This window comes from Halichoerus grypus, chromosome 8, assembly GCF_964656455.1.
Source record: "Halichoerus grypus chromosome 8, mHalGry1.hap1.1, whole genome shotgun sequence".
NCBI classification, from domain to species: domain Eukaryota; kingdom Metazoa; phylum Chordata; class Mammalia; order Carnivora; family Phocidae; genus Halichoerus; species Halichoerus grypus.
The window spans coordinates 81,685,719-81,698,209 of NC_135719.1; the positions used below are offsets into that span (position 1 = coordinate 81,685,719).

At 48.4% G+C, this 12,491-nt stretch overlaps 1 long non-coding RNA gene across 4 annotated transcripts in view; it reads right to left on the bottom strand.

Moving 5' to 3' along the window:
- Nucleotides 1-549: 549 nt before the first annotated feature.
- The window catches only part of LOC118550031 (uncharacterized), a 152,606-nt gene continuing 140,664 nt past the window's right edge, over nucleotides 550-12,491 (bottom strand). For 2 of the 4 annotated variants that reach the window (XR_013440636.1, XR_013440634.1), the window contains 2 exons: nucleotides 3,403-3,482; nucleotides 550-1,388 (listed from right to left, as the gene is read on the bottom strand). This is a non-coding gene — a long non-coding RNA (uncharacterized LOC118550031). The remainder of the gene's footprint in view (nucleotides 1,389-3,402; nucleotides 3,483-12,491) is intronic. The other 2 variants (XR_004924368.2, XR_013440635.1) reach the window with 1 other exon arrangement.

The window sequence follows — 12,491 nt, forward strand, 5'->3', positions numbered from 1 at the left end:
CATTAAATTTCACCTGTGTTTTTTGTTCTGTAGCTATCAGAAAAATTTAAATTATGTACATGTTTGCATTTGTGGATCACATTATATTTTTATCCAATCGCAATATAGACTTATTTTTTTCATTTGAACTGTTAATTTTGGTGTGTTAAATTCGTCTGCTAAGATTGGGATTTGACAGCTTTGCCGTTACACTGCTAGGTTCCCAAAAGATTCATAACATATTACCTTGGTGGAGTGTACCTTTTATCAATATAAAAAACTATCCTTATTTGCCCCTTTTTAATGCTTTTTGCCTTGAATTCTGTTTTTCTCTGATTCTAACATTTCTACATTTGCTTTCTTTTGATTAGCATTTTACATAGTATCTTTCTGTATTCCTTTATTTTCAAATGTCCTGCATCATTTTGTTTTAGGTATATCTTTTGTAAACTGCACGCAATTATTTTTTAAATACAATTTGAAAGACTCTTCTTTTAAATATATTAATTCATTTGCCTTTGTTGTGATTATTAACCTATTACAACTGGTTCCTGAACACTTTTGTGTTTCTGATTACAAGGGTATTGTTCTCTCTTCCCTGACTTCTGATTTATTGGATCAGTGGCCTTCTGTTTTTCTCATCCTTACTCACATTGGGTTTGACACCTTTGCTCTTGGCTGCCTGGCAGCGGGGCAGAGACTGGAGAAGAGGCATCCCTCCAGTGCAGCATCTGCAGAGAGTCACCCTGACCACTGTCCCCTCCTGCTGCCTCCTGTGTCTCCTGCTTCCTGGCTCAGATCACCATAACCGGTCCCGCATTTTGACAGAGTCCTGTCTTCCAGGACTTGGGACTATGGTTCCATCTTTAAGATGGCTCCTCATTCCTCACAAATTCTGGTTCATCAAGAACACCACTTCATATTTATGCGTGCCACCATTGATTTTGTTAATCTTAAAAAGAAAACTGCCAGTTGTTTTTATCAGCAACAATGGGTTTATTCCTGTAACAGCAGAGAATTGCAATTTGGGAAATGCGAGCTACTGCAAAGCCATTGGCAAGTCAGGAGAACAAAAGAGAGGAACACTCCTTTATAGAGGAAAGGTGGGGGTAGTTGGGAGCAGGTCCGAGTATCCTGGCTTCTCATTGGCTGAGTTGTGACGTCTCTCATTGGCTGGGCTGTTGCTGGGGAGAAGAAAACCTTTCTTCCTCCTTGTGGGGTTGTAAGGTAGTATAGACTTACAAGGTTAAGTCTCTTCCGGTTGGAGTCTGTAATGAACAGTGAGTGGTAGGGATGACAGTTCCCCCTTCTGGCCTCCTGACTCCACTTCAGTGAGGTTTTCTTTTATTAATTCTCCCAGTTTTCTTTTTCTTTTTCTTTCTTTTTTCTCTTGATCTTCTTCATAAAATCTAGTGATTTAGTGTGGAGAGACAAGAAGAAATATGGCTTAATTTATCATCTTCATCTCACTATGATATATTTACTTTCTGCTTTTTTTCCCTATATGTATTTTTTATCTTAATATAATTTTAGTCCAATATTTGCATACATAATTTTGTGTCCTGATTTTCCACTTAGCATTTTAAGTTAAGTATTTTCCTCATATTATTATATCTATTTAAAAACTTTGTTTAAGGGATGCCTGGGTGGCTCAGTCGGTTAAGCAGCTGACTCATAGTTCAGGTCAGGTCATGATCTCAGGGTTGTGGAATTGAGATCCTTTTCAGGCTTTGTGCTCAGTGTGGAGTCTACTTGAGATTCTCTCTCCCTCTCTCTCTGCCCCTCCCCCCACTCACTCGCACACACGCTCTCAAATAAATAAATAAATAAAGTCTTTAAAAACAAACAAAAAACCCTTTGTTTTAAATGCTTGTATAATATCCCATTAAGGAAAAATATCCACCATTTCCCTGTTTTTAGAAATTTAGGTTATTTGCATTTTTTTGCTGTTAAAAATTGATAAAGTTACTAGCTATATTTTATATTTTGAACTGTAGTCTTGAGTGGGGTGTTGAGGTTCTTACAATTGTGAGCAAAAAGTTTAAGTCATTCCAGACTTACTCTAATTTTTTTTTTTTAAGATTTTATTTATTTATTTGACAGAGAGAGACACAGTGAGAGAAGGAACAGAAGCAGGGGGAGTGGGAGAGGGAGAAGCAGGCTTCCCGCGGAGCAGGGAGCCCGATGCGGGGCTCGATCCCAGGACTCTGGGATCATGACCTGAGCCAAAGGCAGGTGCTTAACGACTGAGCCACCCAGGTGCCCCCAGACTTACTCTAATTTTAACAATTAGACAATATATATGTGTGCTTAGAGCATACAGGTTTCTCTGTGCTATTGCAGTTCTTTTAGATGATATGTCACTGAACACCAGAAGACTAGAACAACTCTTCAATAGGCATAGATCTGGATTTAGGGTATAGTATTCTATCTATGTGGATGCCCACGGATACTGATATAGTATTCTCTGTTTCAAAACTCTGAGAAAGGTAAGCTATAGCAAAGTTGGCCACAGTTTCTGGACCATGTCTCATGGTGTGACATATTGTCCTGGTCTGACAAATGTTCTATATCTGTACTATTCAATAGGAAAGTCATTAATCACATGTGGCTACCTTAAGTTGAGAACTGCTGTTAAGTGTAAAATACACATTGGAGTTCAAAGACTTGGTATGAAAAAAAGTAAAATGTATCATTAGTAACTTTTTACATTAATTACTTGTTGAAATGATAATATGTGGCTCACATTATAAGTTCCATTGGACGGCGTTGTACTATCTCATGCCATTTTGGATCAGGGATGTATGAAACCATGGATACAGCTGTTTCTTACCTTGCCTTGCTGTAACACTCTATTATTGATTTCCTGAGACTCCCCGTCCACATAGTCTATGTCACCTGCATAAGCAGCAGCTAGACTTTAACTTGAGCATTTGAGAATCTGAGAATCTAAAGATCATGATTTCCCTCCTGCTTTCGACTTCTTAGCATTCCTGCTTGCTGAAGGTCAGGGCAGGAACTTAGTGGGTACTGATGTTAGGTACTAAGGAGCATTCTTAATCTTTTTATTCCCTTAGGGTAAACAAGTTTTGTGTTGTTTTTTTTTAAGATTTTTAAAATTCATTTAGTCATGAGAGACAGAGATAGAGGGAGGCAGCAGGCAGAGAGAGAAGCAGGCTCCCCGCAGAACAGGGAGCCAGATACGGAACTCGATCCCAGGGCCCGGGGATCATGACCTGAACAGAAGGCAGACACTTAACCAACTGAACCACCCAGGCACCCCTAGGTAAACAAGTTTGAAATAACTTTGAAATTGAGAGCTTTAGATTAAAAATGCACAAATGAGTAAAGCTCTTGAGTAGGAACATATAGATTGACCATTCATCCACTCATTCATTCAACAAATATTTATTGAGTACTTACTGTGGGTCAGTCTCTGTTCTTGGCACTTGAGACACATCAGTGAACAAAACAAAGATCAGTGCTCTCTTGAAGTTTACTTTCTAGCAGGTGATATGGACAATAAACAGGAAACATTATAAATAAGTAAATTAAATAGTATGTTGGAAGTATAGTATGGTGGAAAAGAAAAAGTAAAGCAGTTTAAGAGGGATCCAGAGTGCTGGAAGGAGAGGAGGAGTAGAGAGTGGCCAGGTTTGGCTTCATTGGGAAGTGACACTTAAGCAAAGACTTGCAGAAAGGGAAGGTGATAAGTGTGCAGATATCTGGGGGAACAGCATTTCAGGCAGAGGGAACAGTCAATGCAGAAGCCTTAAGGCAGGAGTATGTTCAGCATGTTTGAAGAACACAAGGCCAGTGTGGCTGGGAAGAGGATAGCGATGAGGCCAGAGAAGTAAGGGGGCAGCACAGATCATTTAGAGCTTTCTAGAACATGGTAAGGATTTGGACTTTGCTATTGTGTGAATGTTGGTTCACGCGTTGAAATTGATATGTTAAAATGAACCCCGAGTTGATGCTATTAGGAGGTCCGGCCTTTGGGAGGTGCTCAGGTCACGAGGGTAGAGCCCTCACAAATGGGATTAGTGCCCTTATGAAAGAGGCCTGAGAAAGCTCCCATATCCCTTCCATCATGTGAGGTTATAGCAAGAAAAAGCTGTGAACCAGCAAGCCAGCCCTTACCAGACACCGAATTTGTCAGCACCTTGATCTTGTTGGGCTTCCCAGCCTCCAGATGGTGAGAAATAAATTTTTTGTTGTTTAGAAGCCACTGGTCAATGATAATTTTGTTACAACAGTCCAAGTGGACTAAGGCAGGTTTCTACTCTGAATGATAAAAACTCCAAGTTTTTGTTTTTTTTTTAAGATTTTATTTTTATTTATTTGTCAGAAAGACAGAGAGTGGGGCGCCTGGGTGGCTCAGTCATTAAGCATCTGCCTTCGGCTCAGGTCATGATCCCAGGGTCCTGGGATCCAGCCCCGCGTGGGGATCCCTGCTCAGCGGGAAGCCTGCTTCTCCCTCTCCCACTCCCCCTGCTTGTGTTCCTGCTCTCGCTGTCTCTCTCTCTCTATCAAAAAAAAAAAAACCTTAGAAAGACAGAGAGCGAAAACGAACAGGTGGAACTGCAGGCAGAGGGAGAAGCAGACTCCCCGCTGAGCAGGGAGCCCGACACAGGACTCCAATCCCAGGATGCTGGGATCATGACCTGAGCCGAAGGCTTAACCGACTGAGCCACCCAGGAGTCCCCAAACTGCAAGTTTTTAAGAAAAAGAATCACTGCTCTAGCTGAAGTGTTTAAGGATTACTCAGACCCCTATGTTGAGGCGAGACTTTAGGCAGGGCAGGATGGAAGCAGGGAGAGGGCTGGTACTGGCTCACACTAGGTGGTGACAATATTACGCTTTGATTTATAGAGAAGGATAGAATCAGTAGGATTTCCTGACAGAGTGGAGGGGAGGTATGAGACAGAGAGGCTGGTGACATCCCAACTGGCACCTTATGAGAAACGCTGAGCCAGAACCACCCAGGTTGGCCACTCCTGAATTCCCAACCCATAGAAACTCCGAGATAATAAATGGTCATTGTCCGAAGTCACCAAATATTGGAGTATTTTGTTATGTAGCAATTAGATAACTAATACAGCCTTCAAACCAAACTCCTCCTGTTTTCCCCAAACCTGTTCCAACAGCAGCCCTCTCTACCTCAGATGATGGTAACTTCATCCTTCCAATTGCCCAGGCTTCAGACTTTGGAGTCATTCTTTTTTTTTTTTTTTTTTAAGATTTATGTATTTATTTGATAGAGTGGGGGGGGAGGGGCAGAGGAAGAGGGAGAGAGAGAATCTCAAGCAGACTCCCTGCTGAGCATAGAGCCGCATGCGGGGCTCTATCCCACAACCCTGACATCATGACCTGAGCCTAAATCAAGAGCCAGCCACCCAACGGACTGAGCCACCCAGGTGCCCTTGGAGTCATTCTTGAGTCCTTTCTTTGTAGCTGGCATCTAAGGGGGGCAGACATGTAGAGGTGAGTCCTTAACCTGCAGGATCTATGTTAACTCCAGTTAGTGTCAAAAGTGGATTGAATTGTTGGAAACCCAGTTGGTGTCAGAGAACTGGAAAATTGCTGTGGGAAATGACAAGTATTTGGTTTTGGAAAAAAACCACACGTTCGGTGTCAGAAAACATCGCACATTTCCCCCTGGGAGAAGGGGGAGTCCCTGGTCCCAGCTGGCTCTTTGTCCACGCAGCCAAGAGTGAGGCCCCACGACCATTTTCAAACAATGAACTTATTACACTACAAGTATAACTCTCCACTTGGGCAGGGTTCTCAAGAGTGCTGTAAAAGACTGGGACAGACCCCCCAGAATACGGAAGAAAATTAAACTGTTATAAAAGATGGACAATAGAAGAAGAGTGATTAGCCACTTCTATTAACTGGGACCTAGAATGAATTTTGAGTATGATGATTTGTCATTTATCCCACTGAAGGAGATCTGTGCTTTCCTGACAAGAATCATGCCTTAGTCTGTTCAAGTTGCTATAACAAAATACCATAAACTGGACTGATTAACAACAGCAGAAATTTATTTCTCACCATCCTGGGGGCTGCAAGTCTGAGATTGGGTGCCAGCGTGGTTGGCCACCAGTGAGGGCCTGCCTACAGATTGCAGACTGCTGGCGTCTTGTATCCTCAGAGAGCAGAGAGGGGAAGCAAGCTCTCTCGTGACTCTTATGAGAGCACTGACCCCATTCGTGAGAGCTCTACCCTTAGGACCTCATCTAATCCTAATCACCTCCCAAAGGCCCTACATCCTAATCCCATCACATTGTGGGTAGGTTTCAACCTATGACTTGTGGCCGACACAAACATTCGGCCCACAGCACCCATCCGTCTGTTCTAGCTGCTGCACGTTCTCACCTCACCATTCCACAAGTGAACAGTGTGTGGAGGGCCCCACAACCCTCTCCGCCGAAACACATCTTCGTCTTGCTCAAACCTCTTCCTGCATAGGGCATTTCCCGCCCTCCATTCCAGGGGGACCACGCTCAGTCCTTACATTAGACAGCTGGACATCTGACTACTTATTGTCATGTTGTCATTAATCACTTCCTGTGGGATCATTTTCCAAAATGAAACCATACATGTCCCGAGGGCAGAGAGAAGCCTTACATGTTTTCTGTCCCCAGGGACCACCTGTTGAATTGCACAGACCAAAGGCTGAGCACAAGCCTGGCTTATTAAGAGGCAGGAGTGAAAGGTACAAAAGAGTAGATGCTTCATCAAACAAACGAACAGTTTAAATAGATTTTAGAAATACCAATCCACCCTTTTAATGAATTTTTATAATTATTTTCTTTTATAGATTGTTTTACCCACAAGTGTTCTACAGGTCAAAGGTAAGTGACTTCTTAGGGTATGAGGATAGAAAGATCATTTGTGGGGCTTCAGGAAAGGTCAACCCAAGGACTCCACAGCCAGAAGTGAGAGGAAATATTGAACCTGAATTCTGACTGGCCTCGGGCTGAGCCAGTGTTCCTCCCCTTATGGCTTTGAGAGCTTGACCCTCAGTAGCCTCATCTTTGAAATGAGAGTGAAAATAACAGTGTCTGCCTCACAGGAAAAAGGAGAAGATGAAAGAAGACAGTGCATGTGGAATGCTTTAGTACGGCCCCTTCCACAGAAACGCTCGATAGAAGGGGGCTATTATCATCCTTATTACTGTTTTTCGATCTTCTCCAGAAGGCAGGGGATGCTGGGAGGATAGGAGGCAGAACCAGGCTGCATTAGGAGGGAGACTTGTTTTGAGATGAGGCTGTGAGAAGCATGACAAACTCCCAGTGGGATTTTGGAGCAGATGGGCCTGAGCTGTTCCTACGGGAGGGCCTGGGGTTAATGGGGGGAGAGCGCTGGAGGGCTGCCTGGCGGAGTAACCCTCGGAAAGTCTCCAAGCCAGAGGGGAGCCGCTGGGCATTGTCTAGACTGGATGAGAGCCATCTGAGAGGAGGGGATAACGCGGCCCACGAGGCCCTAATAGTGAAGACACGTCTGGGGTCCAGGGTGAGGTGAGGACTAAGGGCAGAGGAGGTTGCCATAAACTGAGGAGAAAATGAAGACTAGGGCTATGGTGGTGGCTGAACAACATAAAGGGAGGGACAGAGACTAGACATAAGCAGAAACAAGGAACATGGTCAGGTAATGGATAAGGGAGGCAAGGAATGGAGAAGTGAGTTCTGCTCCTTGCATGGGACTTTGGTGATTTTTGTTTGTTTAAGCAGGCCCCATACCCAGCGTGGAGCCCAATGCGGGGCTCGAACTCACAACCCTGAGATCAAGACCTGAGCTGAGATCAAGAGTTGGATGCTTAACCCACTGAGTCACCCCAGCCCACCTGACTTTGGTGATCTTCTAAACAAGAACCACTTTGGTGTGACCATGTTTGCTGTGATGATGGAGTGGCCCACTGAGAAATGGGAGGCTGGTCTGGGGAAGGGGTTGAGGAAAACTCTGCATATTCCCTGGCAGACTGAAGTGATGTTAGGACAGCCAGTGGAGATACGACAGAGACACCACCATGAAGAACCCACGGACCCATAGCTTCCACCGTGCCAGTTGTCTTCCCAGGGTTGGGTTCAGCAAGAGGGAGGCCTGACAATTGGCACCATGCTTGGGGCTGTGTCATGGCCTTTAGGGGTCTTCTTTGCTCCTTGGCCCCTCTCCCAGTGAGAATGCATAGCAGCAGGGCAGACAGGAGTGGTGCGCTGGTTGATAAAATGTCTGTGATCACTGGGCCCGCAGAGGCATGAGTAAATGGGAGTCCCCGGCTGGCATGTGCCAGAGTGGGCTCTGCCATCAATTCCCTTCTCCCACATCCTGCCCGATCCCCCATCCCACTACCCAGCTCTGGTAATTATGATCTTTCTAAGGGTGAGCTTCTGTCATTAAACTCTCCTATTTTCCTTTTTTTTTTTTTTTTTTTAAGATTTTATTTATTTATTGGAGAGAGACAGATACAGCAAGGGAGAGTACGAGCGGGGAGGAGAGGGAGAAGCTTCACTGGGGGCTTCACTGGGGCCCCAGGCTGATTTCTCTCACCCTAAGACTTTACTCTGAGAGAAAAATGGACAGTGCCAAGTTCCCTTGCTGGTTCCCTTGCTGAGCAAGGAGCCCTACGCAGGACTCGATCCCAGGACTCTGGGATCATGACCTGAGCCAAAGACAGACACTTAACTGACTGAGCCACCCAGGCGCCCTAAACTCTCCTATTTTCCAGGAGCAAAGTAAGAAGGTGGAGAGAGCAGGTGCTTTGGACTCAGACCTGGGTTTGAATATGGGCTCCACATTTATTTACTGGTGCAGTGTGTGGCTTTATGGAACCACTCCTGTAAAATATGATGGATAATAATGCCTTTATGGTAGAATGCATAATAGGACAATGTGAAGGCCTGGTACATCGGAGTGCTCAGTAAATGTTAGTTCGCCTTTCCTGCTCAAAAGATTTGGAGGCTGGGACACTGGGGATGTATTAAGATCTGGCTCCCAGGAGGAGGGTGGGGAGGGGCTTCGCCATCACGCGGCGCCTGGCCCGGGACGGGGCCCATGTAGTTATCAGCAGCCGGAAGCAGCAGAACGTGGACCGGGCAGTGGCCGCGCTGCAGGGGGAGGGGCTGAGCGTGGCGGGCACCGTGTGCCACGTGGGGAAGGCCGAGGATCAGGAGCGGCTGGTGGCCACGGTGAGGGGCCACAGGAGGTGTGGGGGCTGAGAAGAGAACATACAGACCCAGCCCAGGGGAGGAGGGCTCGAAGTTAAAATGCTACTCTCCTTAACATATTTTTGAATATTTACTATGTGCCAGGCATACACTAACACCCTGTCACATTAGTATGTGAGGCACTCGATGTTGTTATAACAGCTTTATGGTGGGAAACAGACCTGGAGAGGTTAAGTGGTAGGGATAGTTTTGAACCAGGATCTGCCTGGCTCCCAAACGCACATGCCTAACCACAGCTGTGGCTCTGCCCTGGGGGACCCTGCAGGGACATACACTCAAAGCCCAGTGATGCCGGGCTAACACCCGTGACAGGGGCAGATTTGTGGGCTCCAACAAGGAGATACCAGGCTGGGGAGCCCATCGTGGCCACTGTGGGAGTGGGAACTGGCCAGATATGTTTTCCAGAGAAGAGACTCCAGGTATATGGGGCTTGGAGAGTAACGATTTTCTGAAACGAGGGAGGGCTAAGCAGAGGGGTCTGCCTGGAAGTACAAAGGGGGAGAGAAGAGAGCCCAACAGGGCTGGGAGCACTGAGCTCAGGTCAAGTGCAGGGCTGTGACTTGGCACTGTCCATTTTTCTCTCAGAGTAAAGTCTTAGGGTGAGAGAAATCAGCCTGGGGCTCCAGTGAAGCCTCCAGAAATGCTGCTGCGTATTCTAGGACCATCCCGCAGGGAGCCTTCCCAGATGACTGTGAAGGGAAGGAGAAGGTTTCTGGCCCACGGCGTCGATTCTTCCTCGCCCTCTGTGCTGCCTCTGCCTCCCGAGGCCCTGGAGCACTGTGGGGGTGTCGGCTTCCTGTGTGCGACACTGAGGTCAGTGCCCTGGTGGGCAGCACGCTGGAGGCCATGAGCAGGTGTGGGATAAGGTGAGGCCCGGGGAGCACGAAGCTGTGAGGTTCTCCCGGCCTCCCATCCCTACTCATGGGAACACCTGCATGTGTTCTCAGCGGCCACCCGTGTACCTTCAGGCCACAGCCCCTGGTTCCATGGGGTGAAGCCACCTGGGTCGGTCCTATTGGACTGGAGCCCTACTGGAGCCCTACTCCAAGCCCCAGAGCTGAGGGGCCACACCCTGCCGTGGCCCAGAGCTTTTCTGCTGGCTCAGGGTTCTGAGGCCGTCCCAGTCTGGACTCACGGGCACCCACTCTGATCCCTTCCGGCCGGCTGTCCCAGGGGAACCTCACCTGTCCTCAGACACAGCTGAGAAGAGGGACCCCATCCAGACTTGCCGTCCCTGCTGGAACCCACCAAGCATTCTCGGGGCTCCTGTTGCCCCTGCTGTCCTGAAGGCCCCCTGAGAGGGCTCGGCACAGTCCTGACCCGCCCCCTCTCCTGACCCTGTCGGCAGAGATGGGTCCGTGGCCAGGGTGAGCCATTCCCTCCTCGTGGAGTCTTCCGCTGACCAGCTCCTGCCATCTGTCCTTGCAGACCCCGCCCCACCTTCTCTGTTCGGTTCTCACGTTCCCTGGCCTTCCTGGCTCAGCTCCGTGCTCACCCTCCCCAGCCCAGCCTCCAGCTTCTATAGGACCCTCACATTTCAGCATCACCCCTGAACAGTGCCCCACACGGAGCTGGTGTTTACTCAATGTGAGTTCTCACTCTCCTTACGAACGCAGACACCACGGCACCAGCTTTCATAGCGTCCTTTCCCGATACTATTTTTATTGCTGTGCTTTTCTGGTGGGCGACGGGCCCTGTGGAGAATCTGTGCAGCGAATGACAGTGAGCGGGTTCTTAGGCTAAGGATTGGGCAGAGCAGGTCCCTCAGACCCCTTCTCCTCCTCCAGCCTGGGGCCACACAGAGAAGAGCAGTGCACACCCCCAGCTCCCCTCCAAAGCCGCTAGGGCCTATGGGACTGTAGGCCAGCAGAGGTGCCGGGGTCCCTGACAGCTGCCCACTGCCCCTGTTCTGATTTCAGGTCTCAGCCATGAAGGCGAAGGCCCAGGCTTGCTGCTGAGCGAGCTGCTGCCCTCCACGGAGAAGAGAGGGTAAGGGCAGGGAGAGCCCCTGGTGTTGGGGTGACTGCCTTGTTCTGCCCTACGCCAACGGGACACTTGGAGAAGGGGCCCCTAAGCAGAATATCCCCAGGGCAGCAGGTAGGAGTGTGCTCTGGATGCCAGTCCTGTCTCCTGTCGCCTCCTGAACCACATCTGCAGGCTCCCTGGTCCCCGGGGATGTGGCCAACACAGTGAAAGCGCACATTGGGAGTGAATGTGGAAGGTGCATTCCAAACCCACAGAGGAGCCTCTGACATGCTCTGTCCTTGAGAATGGCAGAGGCAGCTGCAAGAGACAGGGGCCTCACGGGATAACCCAGAGGGCTGAACCCCTCCAGCGAGGCGGAGGAAGCCCCTCGGTCCCTCCCCCTCTCTCCAGCTTTCTCCCCCTTCTTGCTCTTCATCTCTTCCTGCGTCAGTCAGCAATCAGTTCCCGCTCGGGCTCTAGATGGTGGATTTGGAACTCAGGTGACTCTAGATGCATTTCCCTCCTATGGGAGTGGACTTCCCCGGGGCTGCTCTGACCCTGTACCTGGCTGGCTCCAGGCTCCCGGCTCTGTTCTCCAGAGATCTAGCTGCTGGTTAATCTGGTTCCAGCGAGTACTGGGGAGAGTGTGGCAGCACCGGCCCAGGTCCAACCTGCCTGGAGCCCCGGCACCGTCTGCACTCTCCCTTCTCTCCTTATGCCTCAGCTCTGCCTCCTCAGCCCTTGGAAGCCCATTTTCTGGAAGCATCTGGCTTCTCGGTTGTGCCTACCTTCCACCTGGTCACACCTGTCTGTCGCCTCACAGGGAAGGCCCTGTGGCGCCGATTGCCACGGCTGCTGCCCGCGCCCCTCAGTCAGTGGGGAGCGTGGAAAGGGCGGTGTGGTGTGGCATAGGGGAAGTGAGTATTGATCCTGTGTGATAATAAAATTCAAATGCACAGCATTGCACGCCATCCTGTCCGCATTTACAGTTATGCTCATTGCCTTTGTCTCATTCAGTGCCCACAACCCCACCGCGACCGCATCCAACTGTAAGGCTGTTCACTGTGCAAGGGCATCGAATCCAGAGACAAGTCAGGGCTGAAATCCAGCCCGTGCCCTGCTTGCCAAGCCTGGAGGAAGGAGAGGTCTCTAACGTTTGTATTCACCAAGCCAGGCTTCTGTGGGGCTGTATCAGCTCACTGGAGAGTTCTTTTTAAAATTCACACCAGGGGGCGGGGGGGAATAAAAAAATTAGAATAAAATAGAATAGAATAAAATAAAAATAAAATAATAAAATAAAATAAAATTCACACCAGG